This window comes from Sciurus carolinensis, chromosome 13 (assembly GCF_902686445.1).
Source record: "Sciurus carolinensis chromosome 13, mSciCar1.2, whole genome shotgun sequence".
NCBI lineage: Eukaryota > Metazoa > Chordata > Mammalia > Rodentia > Sciuridae > Sciurus > Sciurus carolinensis.
The window spans coordinates 2,952,488-2,978,282 of record NC_062225.1 but is presented as its reverse complement, the minus strand read 5'-3'; positions in this window follow the sequence as shown (position 1 = coordinate 2,978,282).

Here is a 25,795-nt window from a genome sequence, read left to right as displayed (position 1 = left end):
AACACAGGGACTGCGTTCCCACAACTGTCAACCCAGGTTGTCACGAAACCCGGGTCTGAAGTCACTGTCATCCTCAGGGTCTGGGTTACTGAGCACCTGCTCTGTCCTGCTATGCATGGTAAGGACAGTGGAGCCTCTTCCACACAGGGCAGGAGCACAGAGTAGGGCACATGCCAGCAGCTCAGAAATGACACACAGAGAGGGAAGGGGATGGGCAGTTCTGGGCACAATTTTGAGCTTGAGACAAGGGTGGAGATATTCGCCCTGTGTTCCTCCTGGAGAGGCTGGGAGACACAGGCTGCTCAGAGCCTCTGCAGGAGCAGCTGGCAGGGTGTGGCCCACAGCAGTCCTGGGTGGGCTCTTGCCTGCTTACTTGGAGAGAATGGATCTCAGGGTCCTGGACACCCCCAGGGCTCATGTTGTGCTAGCACAGGCTTCTAGAGCTGGAGGAGGAGCAGGTGATTGTGAAGTCATCAGGCCTGACTCCACTAGTCACCCTCATGCTGATGGGCCATGGGAAATACCGTGACGTGTCAGTCAAGGGGGCAGATATGGGGTCCCAACCAGGACTGCTGAGTCCCTGGGTATGAAAGACCTCCAGGCTTTCACAACGGGGGGTCTCCAAGTAGAAACCCCAGGGAGGAAATGGTATCATCTTTGTGCTTCTGCAATGCCTTCTCAGATATCATAAGTATAACACTGTTCAGAGCCATTCCAAATGCTTTTGAGTAATTCAAACGTTCTTCCAATACATGTGTTTTATTTAAAAACACTATTTCACATTCATATAATTTCAAATGAAACACATGTTATCCCCCTTACCAGAAACATGTGAGAGTACATGAATGGTCTGATGTACTCCCCTGTAACACTTAACTATGTATTCTATACTAGAACATTCCCCTACGTAATCCTAATATCAGGTGTGAATACATTGCTTAATCCAGACCTTAAGTCTGCTTCAGGATTTCACACTTGTCCTGAAAATATCCTTCATACCAAAATGTGAACAGAGAGAAACAAAGTCTAAAAGACAAACCTGTGCTACTCTGGTTCGTCCTGATATACCTGGGGACGATTGGTCAGTACTTAGTGACTAAGAGGAGCCAGCCCTACAGCTGTGCACAACCTGCCCAGCCTTTCTGATTTGCATGTGCCCAGAGCACAGCCCCCTGCCCTGAGGACTTCTTAATAGGCTGCTCACTCTCTATTGAGGAGTACATTGCATTCAGGACACAGCATGGACATGAGGGCCCCTGCTCAGTTCCTGGGGCTCCTGCTGCTCTGCCTCCCAGGTAAGGAGGGACAACACTGGGCATATACTCTGCCTTCCAGAGAAGTCTCTTATGCCATTATTAAATGTGTGTATATTTGTGTTTTGTTTCCAATATCAGGTGTCAGATGTGACATCCAGATGAACCAGACTCCAGCCTCCCTGTCTGTATCTCGAGGAGACAGAGTCACCATCACCTGCAGGGCCAGTCAGAGCATTTACAGTAACTTACACTGGTATCAGCAGAAACCAGGTCAAGCTCCTAAGCTCCTCATCTATGCTGCAACCAATCTGCAATCTGGGGTCCCATCGAGGTTCAGTGGCAGTGGATATGGAACAGATTTCACTCTCACCATCAGCAGCCTGGAGCCTGAAGATGTGGCCACTTATTACTGTCAACAAGGTTACAGTCTTCCTCCCACAGTGATACAGGCCATGACATAAACCCCCCAGGGAAGCAGAAGTGTGAGGCTGGGCTACCCCAGCTGCTCCTCCTGCTGCCTCCACCTGCCAAGATCACTTCTCAGAGGCACCTATGCTTTGAAGGTTACTGGGAAGTTTTGGTGGAACGGACCCAAGAGGTCACTCTGAGCCCTAAATTGTTTCCTCCTGCTTGACTCCAAAAATACAGACTTGATCATGTCCCTACTGAATTAGTAATGGATGGACCTCACCATGCAAGAACTGTAATTTTTCTTTAACATGAATAAACCTCAGTACTCAACATGTGTGCAGAGTCCAGTAGCTTCCTCAGACCACTGAGAGCACGTGACAAGTGCAAAATGCAGCAGCTCCTGACACCTGCTAGGTGACAATCTGCACTTTACCATGGGATAGGGATGCAAAGATTTAAGAAGTATGTTTTAGTAGACATCTAATTAACCCACAAGTATTTTAGTTTTCCATTAAGGGTTATTAAGAGAAGTTTTCTTTTAAGGCTAATGGTGAAACACCAAAATTGTATTTTCTAATAAGTGAAAATTGTATTTGAATATATTTTAAAATAATAATTTGAAGAATAAAATTTTATGTCCATGGAATGATCATATACTTTGATAATTAAATGCAGTGGACAGTTTTTGGTAACTTTAACAGTAATTAGAGTGAAAAGATGAGGTGACATACCATGCACCTGTGAGGGACTGCTGGAGTTAAATCTGTCATACAGTTGGTTAGGCACAGCATTCAGTCCTCACCTGCCCTTGAAAATGTGGTGCCCTGTGGTCAGAGCCCTTCAGGCTTGTGCCCAGGACAGACACAGTGCATAGCTGGGTGCAAGCCTGGTGCCCTGCAGCAGAGCCAGCCTACTGAGTCCTGAAGGCACCAAACTATGGCTATGGTGACCAGACATAAACATGAAGATAAAGGCTTCCTGTTCTAAAGTGACAAGTTGTGACAGGTTGTATACACTAATTCTCAAACCTGACCACACCATGCTTACAAATCCACCTTATATGTTTATATGCATTTTATTAAAATTGATGGAATAAATATAAATATTTAGCAATTAATTCCTGAAGATAAGAAGAAGTAAAATTAAAAAATTGAAGTTATATAAATGTTGAATAAAAGTAGTGATTTTAATGTAATTTACATGTGCATATATATATACATGTGCATATATATATATATATATATATATATATATATACAACATATATAGACACATATGTCTTACATTTTTGGCTGTACCTACCTTCATAAGCATGAATACACTTGATAATAAGATCATTAAACAGCAGGTCTCTATACAATGCATGCATATATTATGATTGAAATTATTATGTGTTTATAATGGTTAAGTAAATTAAAATTATTATATTGATTAATTGTTTTAAGGTTCTGTTGGTTATTCCCATCTTAAATAAAATGTGTCTAGGAACAGAGAAGAGTACATTCTCTGGAAACAGCAAATTCCTTTGAAACCCTTTTTTCCAATAGATTCATCAACAGTTGTGTCAAACTTCTGTATTTTTCTATCTCAGTAGAAGTGTTTTACAGTTTGGACATGAGGTGTTCCCCCAAAGCTCCTCTGTTAATGTAGGAATGTCAATAAGTTAAATGATTGCATTGCAAGAGCTATATCTAATCAGTGTATTCTAGTTTGTATGGACTAAATGGGAGTCACTGTAAGCATATGGGGCATGAGATGATCAGTGATTCTCCGTGATTGCTTTCTACCATGATGTTCTGTCTCACAAATTGGGCTGAAATAATGGATTTGGATGAATGTGTACTAAAGACCTGAATATGTTAGCTCCAAATACACTTCATCCATGAAGTTTTTCTGATCAGATATGTTGATCACAGTGAAAAAAACTGACTAAAACAGAAATTGGTACTGGAAGCAGGTCTGTTGTAACTAACCTGACCATGTGGTTCAGAAGCATTTAGAAGTGGTTTGCAGGAGACACTTAAAACAAGTTTGGAGTTGCATCTTCTAGATTACTTTGAACATTGTAAGTAGAGCTCAGTGGATGATACTGGTGGGATTTTAATGTTTTCATGTCAATAGGAATATGGACACTAAAGACTAGGCTTATGAGATTTTAGAGAAGAAAGTGATCTGCATTGATATTTGGAGTAGTTCTGGGAAAAAGATGTATATTTTTTCTTTGTTTTTTTTTTTGCATTTTGCCCATGTTCTGAGACTTTTGAGGCACTGAAATTAGAGATGGACCTATAAATCTGATGGAAGAAATATCAAGGCAGCGCTGCATTCATTTTACAGCATGAATTTTACTGGCATCTTATACCCAGTGTCAGTGAGAGAACCAGGTGAATAAAGCAGACTGAAGTGCATCATAAACTTGCAGTTTCCCTGAACAGTTCTCCTTAAAACTGAGACCAAAGAAGATGTGATTATTGAAGAGAATACAGTCATACAAGAAATGCCACATATTTTGCATAGAAATAATAAAAAGTATGGCTTCAGGAAACCTCAGGAACCTGCAAGACCATAACATTGCAGGATCATGGATTTAGAAGAGGAGAGTTTCTAGGGGATACTGCTCACAAACAGGGTCCTAGGAAGTATTTTCTCCATGTTCAGCTGCCTAGACACTCAAAACTCATGCACATCATCCACATGGTGGTGCTTCTAAAGAAATGCAGGATATTGGAGTTAAGGACTCATGGAATCTTTTTCTAAAATTTCAATAGAAGTTCTGGGAGGCCAGGTAAAGTGTTTCAGGGTCAGAATTCTTGCAGGATTCTCCTCTGACATCAATGCATGACGCTCTGATAGTGAAGCCAAAACTGGAATGGAGTACCAAGAAATTATAAGGTGGGTTGCGTGTCAGGGAAATATGATGATTGGAGAAACCAAGGCTAGAAAGAGGCCATGAGGAGTCAACCAGAGTGACCATATGGGCTGCACTGGACTTCCCAAGCCCTTTGGAGAGGATAAGTTCCCACCATGTGTCCTAGATGTTGGATACAGAGTTATAGTGACTGTTGGACCAAATAGGTTTTGGTTTTGCTTTGGTCCCACTCCTCTTTATGCCTACATTTCTCCTTCTGTAATGGAGGTGTTTATTCTCTGCCTTTTTATACTGGATGTATATAATTTTCATTTAATCTTAATAGGCTTTCACAGTCAAGAACTTGACTTAAATCTCAGATGAGTCTCTAAATTTGGACTTCAGGGCAATTCTGGAACTGTTTAGACCATGGGAGTCCAGGAGAAAAATTAAATTGACTTTGCATTGTGGAAAGGACATGAGTCTTTGAGGGGAATGTGTGGGATGGTAGGACTGGTTATGACATGTTCCTCAAAAGCCTGTGAATTAATGCTGCTGGTCCTGGGTCTCTTGAACATGTGTGGAAGCCAGATATGGGTCTGATGCCCTCAGGTGCCTACAGCACTTCATACGTGATTCCACAGTCCTCACCTGGTCACATGTCTCCTGCAGGTTACATATTTTAGCACTGTTACACTTTAGAAAAGCATAATGTGCATAGGAATTTCTCAATGACTCGACAACTGCTTCCCTGTCCAACTTGGATTGGGCACTTGGCTCTCCTGTAATCTCCCATGAGAATTCTGGGACATGAGGACACAGTGCACACCACCCATGGACCCAGAAGAAGTGAAAACTGGAGACTAGCTCTGCAGTGTGCAGCTGAGCCCAGCTGAGCCCTGCCTGCACCTGCCTCACCATGGACTTGAACCCCATGAGCATGAACATGTGTGGATGTTGAGCATCATTCTTGTCCACAATGACCCACATTTAAACATCATGGTGATGCACACGTTTAAATAACAACAGGAGGGGATCAGGTGAGCACAGCAGCTGGATCAGGGTGAGGGGGTGATGGATGGAAAGGGCAGGACAGGAGACTGAGCATGGTGTGTGCTGTGCTTTCTCACATTCAAGTGACTCACTGCCGTGTGTAGGCAGAATGCACAGGCACAATTTAAAAGTAAATTCCTCATAGTGTAAATGCTGATTACAATATTTTCATATCTAACCATTTATTTAAAATAGTATTAAATTTAGTTCTAATAAGAAGAATAACAATTCAGGAAGATATTTAGAATAAAATAAAAGTAAGTCATAATTGAATAAAATAGTAAACTACAGGGAATTTCTGAAGATTTCCATGTATGTTCATAATATAAATTTTGGTGCAATCAGTCTTGAGAACCCTGAAATCTGACAATGTAAACAGGCAAGTGTCTCACAGGGTTTGGGTCACAGCTTTCCCTGGCTTCCTGCACCTGGAACACCTGGCATATCCATGATCCATCCTCCAGTGAGTGGCCACAGGCTGTGACTTAGGAAGGTGGCCTGCTGCACTCAGGGGTCTCTGGGCTCAGGATCCACCCTGACATCTGGGTTTGGAGAAGCCCCTCCCTGGGAGGATGGAGCTCTATTCCCACCAAGTACCCACTCTCACCTCACGTTGGAGAGACCTCCGCCTGGGCCCAGGCAGGAGCAGAGGGCTGTGTCTCTCATCCTGGCAATACAGGGAGGGTGTGCGCTGCTGGGCTGCAGAGTCCTCAGAACAGAGCCTGGTGCTGGTGTGAAGGTGCCAACTCTGCAGTCAGCACTCTGCCCTGGTCACACTCACACAGGTTCAGTGCCCAGAGCCTCCCACCTCCCAGGAGTCCCACATGCAATTGCAGCTTCATGGACCCAAACCAACAGCATCTGGTGTCAGAGAAGAAACCACAATGAAACCCACCTGCTAAGTCCCTTCTGGTTCAGTTGGGCCTGGTCACCCTGGAGACCCACAGAGGCCCCTCCCAACTTGGGCATGGGAGGAAGTAATTTTCACCATCTTACAAACACTGTTTATGTGTGTCCAGGGGAGAGAGGCTGCCTGTATCCACAACTCAATTTTGCTGTCCAAACCACAGCATGGTGTGCCAACCTCAGGAGCCCGAGGGTCTGATTTAGAATTCAGAATGCTGCCTTTTCTTTTCCTTCTATAAGCAACATTGGAAAATATTTCTGATCAACAAAGAATTTCTATGATATGTTATTATGTCAACAAATTCTGAGATGAAATAACCAATCAGAACCGAGTCTTCTAAAAATTTTATGTTCATTTAAAGTAAAAATAGCAGAGTTCTCTGAAACTTTATTCTATTAAAGAATATTTGTGAAGACAACTTTTTCTAAACCTGATTTATTACAAATGAAAGCCTAGAAATTTCTTACATTTCCTGGTTTTTCCACAAACAAGGCTTCCACACTGAAACTTGGGCACATGGGTTTCCCAGCCTGCTTAGCACCCCACACACCTGGCCTGACTCAGAGCAGGTTACTTCCCAGCTCTGGAGGTGGAAGTCTGAAGTCAAGGTGCACCAGGCCAGGCTCTCTCTGAGGATGAACATGGGCCCCTTGCCTGCCCTTTCCAGGCTCTGATGGCCCAGGCCCTACTTGCCTGGTAGGAGCTGAACTCCAGTGTCTGCCCAGGTGTCCTGTGCTCTCCTCCAACCTATGTGCTTCTGCCTGCTCCCTTTGTCCTCCTATCAGTCACCAGTGGCCTTCAGTTGTCCCCCATGCTCCAATGTGACCTTTCCTTAACTACACCTCCAACTGTTCTAGTGCCATGTCATGTCACATTCTGAGTTTCTGACTGTGAGAAAGTCAGCATGTTAGGAGGATGACACAATTCAACCAAGAAACAGGGTTAAACTAATTTTTCATTCTACACACAGGAAAATAGTTATTAAAACCCAGCTGCAACCTTGATAATTGTGCACATTTTTTGTATGTCAGTTTTCTTCTCCTTTCTTCCCGAGTCTATCACTAGCATGAATTATTTTACAAGTAAAACCCAGAATAACCTAGTGTAGCATCACATATCAGATGAAAGAACACCAAATTACAGAGGGAGGATACACGAGGGTAAATAGAATGTCAACCAGGCAAATGTGACATGTAAAATTCCCCACCATTTCCCCAGCTGTAGGTCAGCCAATCTTACTGCTGCAGTGGGATTCACTGTGAAGGTCAAGGTCACTTCACTTTCTCCTCCTACTGTGTTTAGCAGATCTTACTATGGGGGATTTCCCTGAGCATATCCACACCACGTTTCATATTAAACTTGGTCTAGAACCATGTTTGCAGTTATATTCCTTTGTTTGTTTATTATGTAATTGAATGTAAATAAACCAAAATTTTATTGAACTGTATGAATTTTCTCTTTCAATTGCTGCAGGATTCTGAGATCAAAACAAAAAACATTTTGACACTGGCAACAGAGAGATGAGACTCAAGGGGACTTGAGCAGGTTGTCGGTTTGTCACTTGAGGACTGACAGATCATGCCCTTTCTTACTAACTAAGGAGTGACATTGGAATATAACGTGAGCAGCTCTGGCCCAGAATCCAGCTCTAGGGCAACATTGATTAAATGAAGGCCCAGGAGATGCCACTCAGAGGCCCAGGAACCTGAGCCCTGACAGCAGAGGCTGCCATCCTTGCCACTCATGTTCTGTGTCTCCTCCTGAGCTGGGGACTCATGGCTGTGACTTCCCCACACATTCCATGGGAGAGAGACAGATTCCCACCTGAGCAGGGAAGGAGCAGGACCCCTGAGGGGACCTGGTTCTACTTGGTGGGAAAGGCTCCTGTGGGGAGATCCTTTCCCCAAGAACCATTGGAAAAAATAATCAATTATTGATTCTGAATGTCAGAGAGATTTCTTTCCCTCTGTTAGTTTTTTGATTTATTCAAGGACCCAGGGAGAGACCATCTCTAGTGGTTGTGAACATGGTAACAGGAGCCACAATACAAGTCTGAAGTCCCTGAAGCAGGTGGGTGTATATGGATGAAATGTTCTCTGCTAGTTCTGGTGGACCTGGAATGACTTTTCCTCTCTAGTGAGCTGGGAGGGAGTCAAGCAGGCTGACTGTTCACTCCCCAGACGTGACCCTGGACACATTGTCTACCTCCTCATGTCTCTGGTGTTTACCTGTACTCCCTACTGAACCATTTGTGTCTTTGCCAAAGATCTTCACTTTCACCGTCAGATCATTTGCCCTCTACTGCAGGCTACTTACTCTCCTTGTTTTCCTTCCAATTGCAAAAGTCATTTTATGAATCTTATTTCTAAGGACAGTCCACACCTCCTTGGGCTGCTTCGACCCCCAACACCCACCAGGACATTTACACTGTACTCTCTGAGGAGGACCTACCTGCAAGGCGGAGATAAAAGCTCAGCTCTAACCTGGCTTTCACTCACCAGGGCTCTTCATCCAGCTTCTCCAAATGAGGCTCCTGCTCAGCTCCTGGAGAGGCTGACGCTCTGGATCCCTGGACAGAGGGGATGAGGAAGGAGAAGTGGGAGGAGGATAAGCTCACTGCTTCCTTCATGTCATCTCTGTAAATGTCAATGATTCTGGCTTCACCCCACAGGATGGGGCATGTCATGTTTGGATCTGTGAAAGGGAGGAAGTTTCTAGAAGAAAAATTTGCTCTTGTGTACTGGTGTAGACTGAGAGATAGAGAGAATTGTGTGGTCAAGCTGGAGACAGAAGTTACACATGGCAAAGAGCTCTCTTATATCACACTGGATATTATTGGATAGGAACTCAAACTACACACACATGAATTAACAAATGGTTTAGTTTAGAAAGGAAAAAGAAAAATGTGAAAGGTAGGAACTCAGCTCTACAACCACAGCTGATGATCCCATTATGCACACATTCAGCGTTATAGATGTCCCAAGCTGGTTCCATTCTGTGTAGTTAGACCATGGATTTGGTTTAATTTACTTGTGATTCTACTAACAGAAGAAATTGTGGTTAAAGTAACTTATAGCACACAAATTAATATTTGGAAAAAGTTCTATTATACTGTGCATGCTACAGTTCTATAGCTATAAATGTGGGCTGTCAGAGGTTGAACTGTGTGATGATACTTTTGGAAGCTTCCTTTTGAAGTTTAGTGTTTCATAATTCACTAATTTCAGAATAATGATGTAAAATTAATTCTTCCTTTTAGTAGCTCCATAAATTTACATTCTGCTGAAATATCACAATTTAGTCAGATGTTCCTTCTTGATAATCATTCAGTTGCTTGTTTAGAAAAAAAATTGAATTTTTGTTTCTGTAGTTTATTTGTCAAGAAACAAGTTTTAGTAGCAAGTGCATACATTTTACATTTCACCCTAGCAATCCTCAAAAGTGGTTTCACCAAAGTCAACACCAATTCAGATTTGCACTCAGATTCCAAGGTTTTTGGAATCGTCTTCACATTCCTACCCATAAAGGGTGACTTAAAGCTTTGAAATTGTGGCCAAATATTTGAGAGATGGCAAATCATTCATTTAGGGTTTGGAAGAAATAAGGCCATTTTTTGGTGACTATCTGTTTTCCAGTAATCATAGATTTGTGAGCAGTTATAAAGAAACGCACAGGGAGGTCTCCTCATCCTCTGCCCACCCTTGCTGTGTCAGCACCACTCTGAACAAGAGTTCCTTGTCAGAACCCAGAGCTGGACACCAGAGTTTTCTGTCAGCACTGTCCAGAGTTCGTTCCCTGCACCTCACCAGCATTCTCTGTGAACTTGTGGGTTTCAATCCACATTCTGGTAGGCGTGTGGCCTGCAGCCTGCCTTTCCCTGTGTGGTTTGTCCCGCGGGCCCTATGCAGTGACTTACCTGTGCACACTTTCCCCAGCTCTAATTGGATATCTTTGTTGATGTTGGTCTTGGTTGTGGTCATGTGCATTTGCTTTTTAATGGGGAAGTTTGAGCATTCCTTATACTTCCTGGGTAGAGTCCATCATTAGATTTGAGATTGGCAGTCCTTGTCTGTCATTATGTCCTTTGCCATTAAATACATGAACCTGGGACTTTTGTAGACCTAAGTATTTTAATTTTGGTCAACTGCAAATGATTACCATTTCCTTTTCTGGTGCTTTAGGTATCAGGTTACAAACTCCTTTAAACTCATTTTTATCACACTTTGCATTCTTCTGGTTATTGGTTTTGTTTAGCATCTTTTCATGTATGTGCTGGTGTCTGGAAAAATTCTGAATATTGAGTACTAGAGATACAGCAAATAGAGATGTATCATGATTAGAGAACCTTCTCTCCATTCGTTCTCTCTGGACATTTTAGTAAGTTAATCATAACCACAGCCTTTCTCTTGGAAATTTCCTTTTCTTATCAGTTTGTGAGGTGTCCTTGATTATGACAGATGCTTTCCCTCATTTTTTATATGTACATTTTTTTTCCTCTGTATCATTTTCACCTGATATTAATTATACTACTTCGACTTCCAACATGTATTTGAGTTCTTTTCCATTTCTTCATATGGATATAGATACAGATATATGCTGTTTGGGAATCCCTTGCTCTCCCGTCTAGGTTAAATAAGTTACTTGTTAAGTAGAGAAAGAGAAGGCACTTATGTATTCCAAGGAGGTGTTGTGCCTGGACCTCTGGGTAGGTGTTGTGCCCAATTCCTGAACCACCACCAAAGAGACCACGAGGGAGACCAAGTCGTATGCAACTGCAGAAAGAAGCAGTTTATTCAAGCAGCAGCTCGGGCACTCAACGCAGACCAGCTTAGCAGTCAATGACAAGTACCCCAAGCACAAATTTACAAGCTGTTTTATACACTTCAGACAAAGGGACTCAGTTTCTCTTTTACATTTGGAGGGTTTATGTCTTTGTTTGCATATCAGGATACATTTTGGCTGCCAAGTGTTAGTCGTCATAGTAACCATTGGTCAATAGGATGTCAGTTTGACTGCAGTTAGGAGGATTCCCCCATTACCCCTAATGACAGCCTAAATTAGCTGCCAAGGTCATCCTGTTATCTAGCTAGGTTGACTTCAGCTCATCTGCTGCTTTTCATTTTTAACCGCTTTTTAGCATCAGTAGCTCTGGCAACTTTTTAAGTTAACTCATTGGGGCCATACAGAGGAATCCCTTTCAATAAATGGAAAGAGTCTGAAAAGAGAACTATCAAGTTTGGTGACTTAGTTTCAATGACTGTTTTTAGCATGATGGATGAACAGTTGGTAGATGTTTAGGGAAGTCTCTTTGGTATTCCGTAAGTTCATGTGGTGTGCATTGATCATGCTCTTGCTGAATCCTCCTTTCTACCATTGTCTCCCTTCAACTCCCCTCAGCTCTCTTCCCTCCCCCTAGAAATTAAAGTTCTACTTACAGGAAAACGCTTTTTTTTAGTTTCCACATATGACAGAAATCACAAGAAACTTTCTCTTTATGTCTGACTTCTTGTGCTCATCAGGAAGTGCTCCATTTTCATTTATTTGGCCTAAAATTATAGGGCTTCATTCTTCTTTCTGGCTGGATATTACTTCAGTGAGTTTTCAAATCATGTATTTGCTCACCTGTTGAAGGGCACCTAGGAAGACTTAATACCCTGGCTATCATGAATAGTGCCAGAGTAAGTTGGACAAGCAGGTGTCTCTCTGTAGGCTGACTTCAGGGGACAGTTGTATCATGAGGTTTTCTATTTTTAGAGGAATCTAGATACTGCTTTCCAGAGGGGCTGCACACATGTACACTGCAAGAACAGTGCATGAGGGTTCCTTCTTCTCCACATCCTCAGCAGCATTTGATATATTTTGTTGTGTTTTTGCTAATTGTCTAATGATAGCCATAATAATTGGGGTGAGATGGCTCTTATTCAGATGATGCTGGGAAACCAGATCTTCCAAAGTGGAGACCTCATTTCTCACTGTGTGCAAAAGTCAATGCAAATGGATCAAAGACCTGAATGCAAAACCTAAAATTCTGGAAAATGCTAGAAGGAAACATAGGGGAAACTCTTCAGGATATTGGTATATGGAAACAATCATTTTTCTGGCAGGGATCCAAAATCACAGGAAACATAGACAAAAAATGATAAATGGAATAGCATCAAACCAAACAGCTTCTCCAGAGCTGAGAGTAATCAACAGCGTGAAGAGACACCCTGCAGAGTGGGAGGACACTGCCAGCCATTCATCTGACAGAGTGAATCCAGAATATGGAGACAACTGAACAAACTCAACAACGACAGCAAAAATATAGGTTACCCAATTACAAAGTGTGCAAGTGATCTGAATAGACACTTCTCAAGAGAGGAAATCAAATGGCCAATAAATATATAAAAAGATGCCCAAGCGGTCCCTCTACTGTTCCTTCATCTCTTGAACTGTCCACACCACACAGATCCTGCCCACAGGCCCCTGCAGGCCAGCTCACAGTCCACACCCCACACTGTCTCCAGCAACAGCCCTTTGCTCACATCCATGTGGGACTTGATGAAATGCTGTTCACCCACACGCAAGAGCAAAGAGCCCAGAAGAGGCCAAGACAGTGCCAGAGTCAGGCTCAGAGCTTGGGTCTGAGCATTTCTGCGTCCAAAGAATGATGTTGAGGAAGGAACCCGGCTCTGCTCTAGCCCAGTCTCTCTATGGAGTGACAGGAGGGCCCCTTGGGACCTGACCTCTAGGGCCCAGTCCAAGAGGCCCTGTGGTTGGGGTGTCAGTGTGGCTCTCTGGACGTGCTGCTGCTGAGACATTTGTATTTCCCCTCATGGGGAGCAGAGGCCTTGACCCAGACACTCTCGGTTTTCTCAGGGTCCTTTTATGATCCAGCAGGTCACTGAGGATGCACTGGGCTTGTTGCCTGCAGGAGGACTGGCGTGGTCTCCATCCTCAGTCGCCCTGCCTCCCTCTATTCTCTGAAACCTAAAGCAATTTCCCAGGCAATTTGGTGTTGGTCTTCAACTGCCTTCATGGAAAATTGATCTTCAGTATTTCTGGACAGTTCTAGCATATTATGTCTGTGGGGTCTTCACTTCCCTACTGTTACTGTTACTGTAGCTAGAGGGTTGGAGATTGGCTGTCTTGGCAGAGTGCTTGCCTCACATGCACAAGGCCCTGGATTCAATCCCCAGTAACACACACCCACAAAAAATAAATAATTAAAAAATCATAGCCAGAAATGCGCAGTGACATGTATGGTGAGGTCAATAGTGTTCTTTAAATCACTTTAGGGTCTTCTTCAAACAGCTTTCATGGTGCATGAGAGGGCAAATACTAGCAGTTAATTTGCAGGAATTATACCGATGCAGAAGAGCTACCTGGTAAATATGTCAAGAGAGTAGGATGAATGGGACTAACTCTTGACAGGATCCTTCCAGATTGGAGTGAAGTTAGGAATCATGGCTCTAGTTGTCCCCATCTGTCTGGGAAAGAAGATTCCTTCGGTGGTGCAGAAGCACTGAGGTCACTTCTGACTGACTATGATGTAAGGAGCTAGAAGAGATGGGTGATGTAAACACATGGAGATTTCTGGGACAGAGTAGATTCTGGTTCTGAGTGGAGCCCTTGGTCCAGAGACCTCCTCAGACTCTGGGTGGGAAGATTCAGGTCAAGGAAGGATAAGAGATAGAAACTGCTCTTCAAGGAACTTGAAAGCCAAAGCATTGAAATGTCTAAAGATCGCAGAGCTGGAAAGGTAGCTGAGAGGCTTCTGTGGTGGAGAGAAACAGTCTCTGATACTGGCCTAGAAGGAGGAGAAACAGCATTTATAAACGAACCCCACAGCCGCCTATCAGGTGAGCTGGGCAGATGCTCTCCAAGCATATGGAACTTTCCTTGCAGAACATGACACCGCATTTCACAGGTGATATTCCCATATTTGACTTCTTTAGTTTCAAATATTAATCTGTGTATCTATTCATCCTATGACTATCCACCTACTTATCATTTATTTTACACCACACTGCATCTCTGGGTTGGAGTGTTGTAGTCAGGGTGTCCACAGACAAGGATCAAGCAAAGGTAGCACTCCACAAGGTAGAACAAGGAGGGTTGAGCAAGAGAGAGGCCCAAGACCCCATGTCTGTAGAGTGTTGTTTCACATGCCCAGTTTTGGGACCTTCACTTCCCTATGAAGACCTTAACCTTGGCTCCCATTGGTCTCCTTAAGATCTGTTTAGAGTATAATCCAATTCCCCCATCAGTTTCTTTAAAACCTAAGTAGAGGGCTGTCCACTTTCCCCCATTGGTCCAACCTCTGGCAGGAGCTGTGGTGGTGATGCCTCCTCAGTGGTGGCAGCAGTCGGGGTCACGGGGTCATCATAGGCAGGAACGTGACTGTCTCCCGTCTTGTCTCCAGCAGCATTTTTCCTGTACCCTACCTCAGGACTTGGCATCTCTGAACGCCTCCTGAGAGAAGTGCTAATGCTTAACACACCAAAGTTCCTGGTAATCAGAACAGGAAGCTTTACTGACCTCAGTCATGTCCACAATGTCCACAGGAAATGTACACATTTAAGATGACAGATGACCATGAGTGGAAAGCTTGCAAGAAAAGCATGTAATGAACCACATGAAAAGACAGAGTCTCTCTGCAGGAGAGCAAACTGATTCTGTCCTCTGTCTTCCAAGGACAAACACGTTTATGAAAAAAAACATTCTCATCCTGTGACCTGGGACAGGTGGACACTTGGGCAGTGCTGATTAACTAAGGGAAGTAGCCCTGCAACTGTGCCCAGTCAGATCACCCTGCTGATTTGCATGTGCCCAGAGCACAGTCCAGGGCCATGAGGACTTCTTAATAGGCTGCTCAAACTCTGAGCAGGACTCAGTCCAAGGCAAGACACAGCATGGACATGACGGTCCCCATTCAGCTTCTGGGGCTTCAGTTACTCTGTCTTCCAGGTAAGGACAGACAATGATGGGGATTTACTCAGCACATTGAGACCATGTCTGACTCTTCATGGAGGTACTAGTATAAAATGATTTGTACTGTAGATGCTTATTTTCTTTTTGTTTCCAATGTCAGGTTTGAGATGTGACATCCAGATGACCCAGTCTCCATCCTCCCTGTCTAAATCTCAAGGAGAAAGAGTCACCATCACTTGCCAAGCAAGTGAGCCCATTAATGATTATTTACACTGGTATCACCAGAAACCAGGACAAGCTGATAAGCTCCTCATCTATCGTGTAACCAGTTTGCAATCTGGGTTCCCATCCAGGTTCAGTGGCAGTGGATCTGGGACAGATTTCACACTCACAATCAGTAGCCTGGAGCCTGAAGATGTGGCCAATTATTATTGTCAACAAAGTAACAATTACCCTCCCACAGTGATACAGGCCTTGACAAAAACCTCCCAGGGAAGCAGAAGTGTGAGGCTGGGCTGCCCCAGCTCCTCCTCCTGCTCCCTCCATCTGCTGAGAGCACTTCTCAGAGGCACCAGGCTCTGAGGGCACCGAGGGGTTTTCCTTGAAGGAACCAGTGGGCTCCTCTGTGGCCTCACCCTCTATCCTCTTTTCAGGCAGAGCAGAAAGACATGAAAATGCATCCCATTGTTTAATAAAGGACACAGAGCAGTACATTGAGCAGAGGGGTTTGGCAATGGGTTTAGTTCAGACAGCACAGAGGAAGTCACTGTAGGTATTACAAGAAGGAATTTTTTAAATGAAAAGAATGTGAGTCAAACTGACAGTCTTCTGAATATTTTTTGATCAACCTAATAATTGTTTACACTTGTGTGTTGCAATGTGAGGTTTCAATAACTAGATACATTGTGTGATTGTGAAATCATGTGACTAGCAAAATTCATCACCTTTCACATTTATCATTTCTTTCTGGTGAATCTTTTAAAGCCCTGAGGATTTGTCAATAAAATTGCAGATACTAGACTTGGAGATGCTCTAGTCCTCCCCAGCCATCAGTGTGTGACGAGCACAGAAGGTGTAAACCCTCTGGCCATGAGGCCCTAAGCCTCTCTGGGATCCCAGTGGTGGAGGTGGAGATGCCCTCAGAACTGGAGCCTCCCAGGGACTTCTCTGTCCTCACCTATGTGCACAGGTCTCCGCACAGGTGCTGGTGGATAGTGCAGGATCTGCTCCTTCTGACTTCTGAATCTCAGGGAGGCCCCTTTTTGAGTAAATCTGCAGGAATCTGGAGCAGGAAAAGAGTTAATGGCAAAGTCCAGAGTGATCCTGATGATGGGAATTGACAGCTGATGTCCTGCTGTGATCACTCTTTCCCATCCCTCAGAATTTAGCCAGCTGGGTTATCACCTTGAAATGCACTTGGAAGTATTTTCAAATAGTATGACCAATTATGGGGTCATAGCAAGAAAGTTTCAATATCATCTGGTAAATAGTAAAATGAGAAACTCCTTTAAACATTTATGTAATCACTTGGCAAGCAAATCAAAATCCTTTGTTACACAACATTTTTGTCAAAAAACTGACTACTACAGTTATGAATCTCCACACATACAGAGAGATATGGTTTATGAAACTGATTCTGTAACTATTTATGCTTAAAAATCCATTTTAATGAGTCCGTAAAGAAAGAATATTCTGGAATATATGTGAATCATTAGGATAAATTTAAGCTCATTTATGGAAATACATAAGAGGAACAGTAAATTCTAGGGTAATCCATATTATATCAATACTAAATATAGCAATATGTATAAGAATTAATATATATCATGCAGACTTATCAAAAATCAATCATTTCACATTAAAAACCATCTTCAAACATATAAGAGTACATCTAAATGTTTAAGAATAAATGACATAAGAATATGTTATACGTGGATGGTAATATATTTATATTTTCTGGCCACACAAACATAAACCCTTCTTCATACCCAAGTTGCTCAATGTGTGTGAACACTCACTGACACTCACACAGAACACGTGCACATGTAGAGGATGATCAGGGGACAGGCAAATGTGGTTCAGCCTTTGCAGACCCTGTCTTGCAGAAAGAGCTCTGGGGACAGACCCACAAACACTGCCTGAGTCAGAAACACAGGTTGTTATGTCATCTTTCTGCACACACTTTTGTGAAACTTCATGAAGTCTGAACTGATTTCTGGTCCCCTTTAATATTTACTTTTCCAATGATGGAAGTGGGATGCTACAGTGACAGATGTGTTTCTCATCATCAGGGGAGAAGTGAGTTGCAATCAGTGGTCAAGGAAAGTTCACACATGTCAGGGTGCACATCTCTCCTGAGGTCCTACATATTGAAACTTTGAGTGTGTGACGTATGTTTTAGGAATCTAAAGCCCAGAGGTGTGGGAGAATATAAAGAGCTGCTCCACCCATGCAAGAGATGAGGCCTCAAGAACCTGACTTAGGATGTGGACAGCACGAGAGAGGCAGCTGGCCAAGAGGCTGGGCCTCAAGGAGCAGGTGCAGACTGCTGCCTGTCTGGGGCCAGGAGGAGAGGAGCAGAACTGAGCTCCAGTTCTAGAGAAGAGCTGAGCTTGGGAAGCAGGCAGTTTGTGTCCAGGGGCCTAGGAGGTCTTCCAAGATCTTGGAAAACTTTCAGGATGGGAACACAATGGAAATAGATCTAGAAAGGGAGCAGAGACTATTCTGAGTTGGACAAAAAGTGTACATGATGTCAGCTGACTTCAAGGAGGTGGGGGGAAAGAGGATCAGATACGGAAGACTGCAGGAGTCAGTCCCATGAGGACACAGCGTGGACATGAGGACCTCTGCTCAGCTCCTGGGGCTCCTGCTGCTCTGCCTCCCAGGTAAGGAGGGACAGCATTTGATATTTACTCAGAACAATGTGGTCAGTAATGCATGGCCCTTCAAGGAAGTCCTCTTGTAACATGACAAACACTGTGGACATTTGTTTTATGTTTCCAGTGTCATGTACTTGATGTGGTGCCCACATGCCCCAGTCTCCATCCTCCTGCTCTGTGCTTTGAGGAGACAGAGTCAATCACCTTTGCTGTGCAAGTCAGGATTTTGGGTATAATTTACACCGGTACTAACTGAATACAGCAAACCCCTAACCTCCTGATCTATTTTGCAAACAATTTGCAGTGTGGCAAAATAAATTTATAGAAAATGTATCAATTTCTATAAATTATAACTCATTTCTCCAATAGTGAGAATACAGGGTCCAGATATGCCCCATGAATTTTTTTATATGTCATCCCTCCTGGATGAAGTGTGTCTCCATGATCCTACACTCTCATAGGAGAAAAAACCCACAATACATAACCACAGACATTCCTCAGGTTCAAAACACTGGCTACAATATGGTCAACTTTGCATGCTATGCTGTGGTGACATCCTCACCCTTCTTTGGCCCCTGCGCCTGCACTAGTTCATCCTGTACATGTGAACATCTTCCTAATCTCACTCCCACTCAGCAACCACAGTGGGTCAATAGTTCCTGCCCCCTCTCCCGTGTGTGGACAACCAGCTTACACATGACAGGTTCTACACCCTATGCTGGCCTTCCACCACCCCACATGGATACCATGTGCAGAATGTGCTTCAACTTCTACTTGGATGGCTCCTCACCCTATGTGGGTTCCAGAGTCTAAATCCAGACATTGAATCCTGGGTAGTCTTGGAACTAGAGGAGAGGAGGTGAAGGTCAGTGTGCACATTCAGGCAACCCACTAGGCTCAAGGGCACAGGGGCAGTGTTTTCAAGAAGGGCCTCTGATGCTGGAAGAAGGAGCTTGAGTGCAGAGCTTTGGAACCAAAAGGGAATAATGTGCAGAACTCAGGGATTGTCCACTATGGGATTGCATGACCACAGGCAGAGCTAGAATGGGGTGCCCACTGTGCAGATGGGGAGGGAGGACATCCCTGACCAAGGCTGCCCTGATGGAAGAGATGGACAGAGAAGTCAGAGATGGAGGAGGACTCGAGGTTGAGCTGGAGATGACATGAAGGGACAAGCAGATGCCTGGTGTTGGGGCACTTCCTTCCACATCACCATGGCTGCATTGGTGATTCCTCTACACCACATTGCACTGGTGCAGAGCAATGAGGGGAACTGACTGTTGCCACATCAGGATAATCAGGGAATCTCAGCAATCATGAATCCTTATTCTGTCTAATTTATGCAAGAGCTGCCAAATTCATGGAGTCTAAAAAATGTACTTTTTTTGTTTCTGACAGGCCCAGTCAGAGAGGGAGAGTTCAAGAGGTGATGTGATGGACTTTGAACAAGAGAATGGAAAAATGGCCAGCAGACTGACCCCGTCCTGTGTCTCCCAGGAAGAAATGCATTCTCAGCCAGCAAATCTGTACTGTCCTGGTCTCAGCTGGGACATATGGGTACACTTGGTTATTGACAGGAGTTAGTCCTGAAGCTGTCCCACCCTGCCCAGCCCTGCTGATTTGCATGTGCCCAGAGCACAGCCCACAGCACTATTCTTAAGAGGCTGCTCACATCCTCTGCAGGAGTCAGTCCCAGTCAGGACACAGCATGGAAGTGAGGGCCCCTGCTCAGCTACTGGGGCTCCTGTCAATGTGCCTCCCAGGTAAGGAGGGGCAAGACTGGGAATTTCCTCTATGCACTGTGATCAGTGCTGCTTTGATGTTCATAGAGGTCCTCTTGTTACATGCCTGTTTATGAGGATATTTGTTTTTATATTTCTATTATCAGGTTCCAGATGTGACATCATGATGACACAGTCTCAATCCTCCCTGTCTAAATCACAAGGAGACAGAGTCACCATCACTTGTCAAGCCAGTCAGAGTGTTGGCAATTTGTTAGCCTGGAATCAGCAGAAGCCAGGGAAAGCTCCTAAGCTCCTCATCCTTGCTGCAACCAATCTGAACTTTGGGGTCCCCTCGAGGTTCAGTGGCAGTGCATCTGGGACAGATTACACTCTCACCATCAGCAACATGCAGCCTGAAGATGTGGCCACTTATTACTGTCTACACTATTAAAATTATCCTCCCACAGTGATACAGGCCATGACATACACCTCCCAGGGAAGCAGAAGTGTGAGGCTGGGCCTCGCCAGCAGCTCATGCTGCTGCCTCCACTGTTGAGAGCACTGCTCAGAGGCAGCCAGGCTCTGAGGTCCCTGGAAGATTTTGCTAGAAGGGGAGAGGGGGGTCCTCTACATCCCCTCTTTACTCCTGCTCAGCCCCAGCAGGACAGGGATGACAGTGCCTCTTCTGACAGAGTAAGTCACTACACCTGAGGACTATGGCTGTTCAGAAAGTGATGGGCAAACCAGGTCAGGTATTCTGGGTAGGAACTTTATAATATTGGAAAAGAGAGCAAACTGTAATCTTTCAATATCTGTGTGTATGGTGGTCAAAGAAGTAGGAAATAAAATAAACAGATCCTGGAATTTATCAATTCCCTGGTTCAACCCTGAATCCTAAGTAATCTGCTAATCACATCCCAAGCTATATGTGTAAGTAAACCCAGGAAATCCAACGCTGGACACAGGAAATCACATAAGGGAGTTTATTAAGCAAACAGAGTGTCTCCCTGCAGGGTAAGAGAGAAAATGAGAGGACAAGAGAGGAAAAGAGAAAGGGCACGTGCTAGAGAGAGTGGAAAAGCTAGGAGGAGAGACAAAGCAAGTGAGTAGGAGAGAGAAAAGCAAAAGATGGCGAGGAAGCTATCCTTAAGCAGTTGAATTCTGCCGGGCTAACAGGGAACCAATAACAGAGAAGGATACTTGCAAGCTGACTGATGAACCAATAACTAGCTAGGATTTTCACAGACAGACAAGTAGTTGGGAGGCGGGGAAATGGATGAGTAGAAAGGATGGGGAGAACAGCTTTCAGAATGACAAGCTAGGTTGTGATGCAACGGAAAGGATGGGGGTGCAGCTTTGCATTACAATATGTGTTTTGGTATAGTGAGTTGAGACTCTAAACTAAAATTTTTGGTAATTCTGGACATGTGATGATTTATGAAGCTGGTGCTAGAAATGGGAGAATTCTTGTTGACCCCCAAAGTTGAGATCCAGTCAGAATTGAGTGAGAGGAGAAGATCTCCTGTGTGGCCATCTCCTCTTCCTCCAGATACACACCAACCATGCTGAGGATGCCAGAGAGATGCAAAATGACCAGCAGCTTTTCAACCAGAATACTTCATACTGTGGTTTCTCTGAAATAAGATAGACATGTGATCTTCAGGAAGGTACCAGATCCTGAGGCTGGCTCCTGCTGTCACCTGTGGAAAGGCTCCATAGCAGCTGGAGATGTGCATCTTGACCATAAAGCCAAGGAAAGATTTTAATGAATATTTTTGGGGAAAAAAATCATCTTTCCTATACTCACTCCTTGCTGGCTGTAGACATGTGGAGCAAGATTACATAAAAGGAGAAACACTTTGGGATTAAAAGGCAGTACCAAGGAGCAGTGTTCCTCATGGATCAGGTGTGGAGATCAGCCAAGGGAATCCATAGTAATCAAGATTCTATGGCCCTGGCGTTTGATCCCCTCATTTCTACACACAATCAGAAACATGGATCATCTTGTTGGCTTTGCCTGGAACTCCCACCTGGATAACTCTCCAACTCTCTCCTCCCTGCATACTCCTGACCTCGCCATTTAGTCTCCACATCTCAGAATGATTATTGTCTGATGCTTCACAGATAATGACTGAAGTGGTCAATAAAGTGCAGTGAAGAGAGGATGAGCAGAATGGCTTGGACAACTGGAAGGAGGACTCCATGTTACTCAGGTGCTACAGAGAGTGTGGAGCAGCCAGATGTGGTGAGACCCTCGAGTTCCAGACCTGGGGCAGAATCCCCACTCATGGCTGCACCATCTCCCTGGAAACTGTGCACCACTATCTGACTGAACTCCAGCACTGGACAGGGGAGATAATTGTCTGTGGTTGTAGAATATAAATCAGGAAAACAACAGAATGTTTTTGAAATGTGCACAAAAGAACTTTCACTCTCTAATGGTCACTAACAGTGAAATCCTAGGGTGTCTCTGCACACTGACCAAAAGAAGAACCCCATTCAAGGCTGCATGTCTGGGAACTCATGTCCTGAGTCCATGAACTGGTCCATAATCTGCCTAGTTGTTGAGCTCTTGCTGCCTTCTGCTGCCCTCTGCACACCCTGCCGACATGGAAGGATTGTGGGCAGGGACACAGGTCATTCTGGGACACCAGCAGGCACACTTCCTTCAAGACACATGAAACTCTTCCTTTCTCCACTAGGGACCAAACCTCCCGCCAGAGGCTGCTGACAATCTGGCGATTTCTCAGAGGCACATGTGAGGGCAGTTGTGAAATCACACCCTCTCTTCCCTTCCTATCCCTTCTCTGTGGGTCCTGGGCTCCTCCAGGCTTTCTGCTCTGCATTCCTGCTTGGGTCTTCCCTATCCTGTAGCTTCCAATTCTGAATCCACACCTGTCAGTCCTTAGTCCACACATGGCTGTCCTCCTATGGGTCACAACCCTGTTCTCTTGCACTTCCTGGCCACTGGGCTGCCCTCTGACTCCACTTCTTGGATTCTCCTGCAGGACTCAGAGATGGTGCACGATGGTCTCTAGAGACCAGAAAGGAAAGCAGCAGATGTTCAGAACTGTATGTATGTCCAACATGGTCCATTCTGAGCAGAGTCCCTGTAGCACTATGAACTGTGAAGCTGTCAGAGGCACCATATCTGTCCACTCAGAGGGGTGATCACCACCAGCAGTATATGGGTTTATCCTGTGGCCATTCAGTCACTGAACCAGCCTCTCTTCACTTCCTGGGGTAAGACACCAGGGAGAAGATGCCTATGACCAGCCCTGGATAAACAATTTTTGTCCCCTTGGGACCTAAACCAGTACACAACTCTGTGATACCTGCTTGTATGCATAACTATGGGCATTCAGGTCCCACAGTGTTCTAAGCAATGGGAAGGTCAATGTTCAAGGCAGCAGGAATAGGGGCAAACTTTGAGTTTCACTATGCTAATTTTCTGGGGTGGAGGGGTTGCCATGTGTTGTGGGACAGATGTTGGAGGTCAATGTCCAAGCTTGTTGGGGTGTCTGGGACCCCAGACCCTTTTAGGCTGTTCATTCAAGATGGCGGCTGGCAAGTTGCCAGTAAGGTTCCGTAAGGCTCGTATTGAGAAAAACAAATGGCATCATATACGGAAGTTTCTATGATTGGTCTGCACCTATGTATGCTCTGTGCATGATCACTATGTGCCCCAGGTAACTTACTATATTGTCCATGCTTTTGCCTCGTGGACAGTGCTTTGATTGGCTGATGCCGTGTATATATGCTTCCCTGTAGCCCTTAGAGATATAGAAGAATAAAAGAAGAAGAATAGAAGAAGTAGGAAGGACTCTTTTTAACAATAAAACCTTGAACCAGGATATGTGTCGTGTCTCTCTGCGGGCAGGGATTCCCGATAAGTGGTGCCGAATCCCGGGAACCTTCTTGTTGTATATATGTAAGTATTAGTGAAATGTTCATGTAAGTATTGTAAAAAAGGGGAAAATTAAAGGAGAAAAGGCAGCCTTGACTTTCGTGGTTTTGCGACTATCCAGACCAAGCCAAAGGCGGTCCAGTAAACTGAAAGTGGTACGCGAAAGGCGACCACAGTGAATTAAACCATGGGTTCTGAGGTATCTAGAGTTCGCATGGAAAGCCCATTAAAGACTTTATTAAAGGCTAATGGAACACCTCTAAAAGCTTCCTCAGCTAGGAAGTTTCTAAAAACTGTAGAAGATATAGCCCCTTGGGTTTTAGATGAGGGATTATTAAGTATCCCTCAATGGGACCATTTGGGAAAGGACCTACAACAGGCTCATGAACAAACAAAGTTGCCTACCGGCACCATGGCCATATGGACGCTGGTTAGAGGTTGTCTCATGTCTTCCAAAGATAAATTTAAACAATCTTTAGAGGAGGGGGAAAAGGTTTTAGAGGGAAGGTTTTGGCAATTGAAAGAGTTAAGGTCGATTTCTCGCTCATTGCATGAGTCGGAGAATGACTTGGAGAATGACTCAGGAAGGGAACTTTCCAATGAGGATTGAATTTGAAGAAAGTGGCTCAACCTACAGGGCCACCTCCTGCCTATAACCTTAATTACCATAAGTCTGTTAATCTGGGTCCTCAGAGTCAAGTATCTCAAGGATGGAAAGAATTAAATAGTACAGACCCCTCATGCTTTCCTGTCTTTGAGGATCAACAAACTCAACAAAGATTCCATCAAAATTTAGATTTCAAAATTATAAAACAATTAAAGGAAGCAGTCAGTACTTATGGCCCACAAGCTGCATTTACTATATCCCTAGTGGAAACAGTTGCAGGGCTTAATTTAGTACCCTGTGATTGGGAAAGTTTGGCAAGAGCTACTCTTTCTGGTGGTCAATATTTGATGTGGAAAGCAGCTTGGCAAGAAAATTGTATACATACTGCCAGGCGCAATGCAGCTGGGGGCAATCCTGGTTGGAATGTAGATATGCTAATGGGACAAGGAAATTATGATAACATACAGGCACAAATCCAATACCCACCAGGAGTCTATCCACAGATTGACACTGCTGCCACTAGAGCATGGAAGACCTTACAGGGAGCAGGTGATTTGCGAGGTCAACTATCTAAAGTAATACAAGGATCCAATGAACCTTTTGCTGATTTTGTTGATAGGCTTATTCAAACAGCTTCTCGTATCTTTGGAGATGCTGAGCAAGCAATGCCTTTAATTAAACAATTGGCATATGAACAAGCCAACAAATGGTGTAAAGAGGCAATTAGGCCATGGAAAAATAAAGATTTGTCTGCTTATCTTAAGGTTTGTAAGGATATTAATGATTCAGTAATTCAAGGTCAAGTTTTGGCCTCAGCCTTATTACAGGGATTTGGTAAAACACCTACAAATAAAACACCTCCAGGGGCTTGTTTCTCCTGTGGTCAAATGGGCCATAAAAAGGCTAATTGTCCTAAATTGGGAAGTAAAACGAATAAAAATCTGGGACTGTGTCCCCGATGTAGAAAGGGTAATCATTGGTCCAGTGTTTGTCAATCAGTAAAAGACAAGGATGGAAACTATTTGGGTCCTAATCCTAGTCTCTCAAAAAACGGAAAAATGGGCCCACCCCGGGGCCCGCAACAAATGTACGGGGTCATACAACAAGTACCAAGAACATGGTATCCTCCAACAGAACAGGGCACAAGGAACGAAGAGCAACCACAGGAAGCGCAGGATTGGACATCTGTGCCACCACCAGAATGGTCTTAACTCCTGAAATGGGAGTGCAAACAGTAGACTCTGATTGGGAGGGACCTATTCCAGCCAATGCAGTGGGACTATTGTTAGG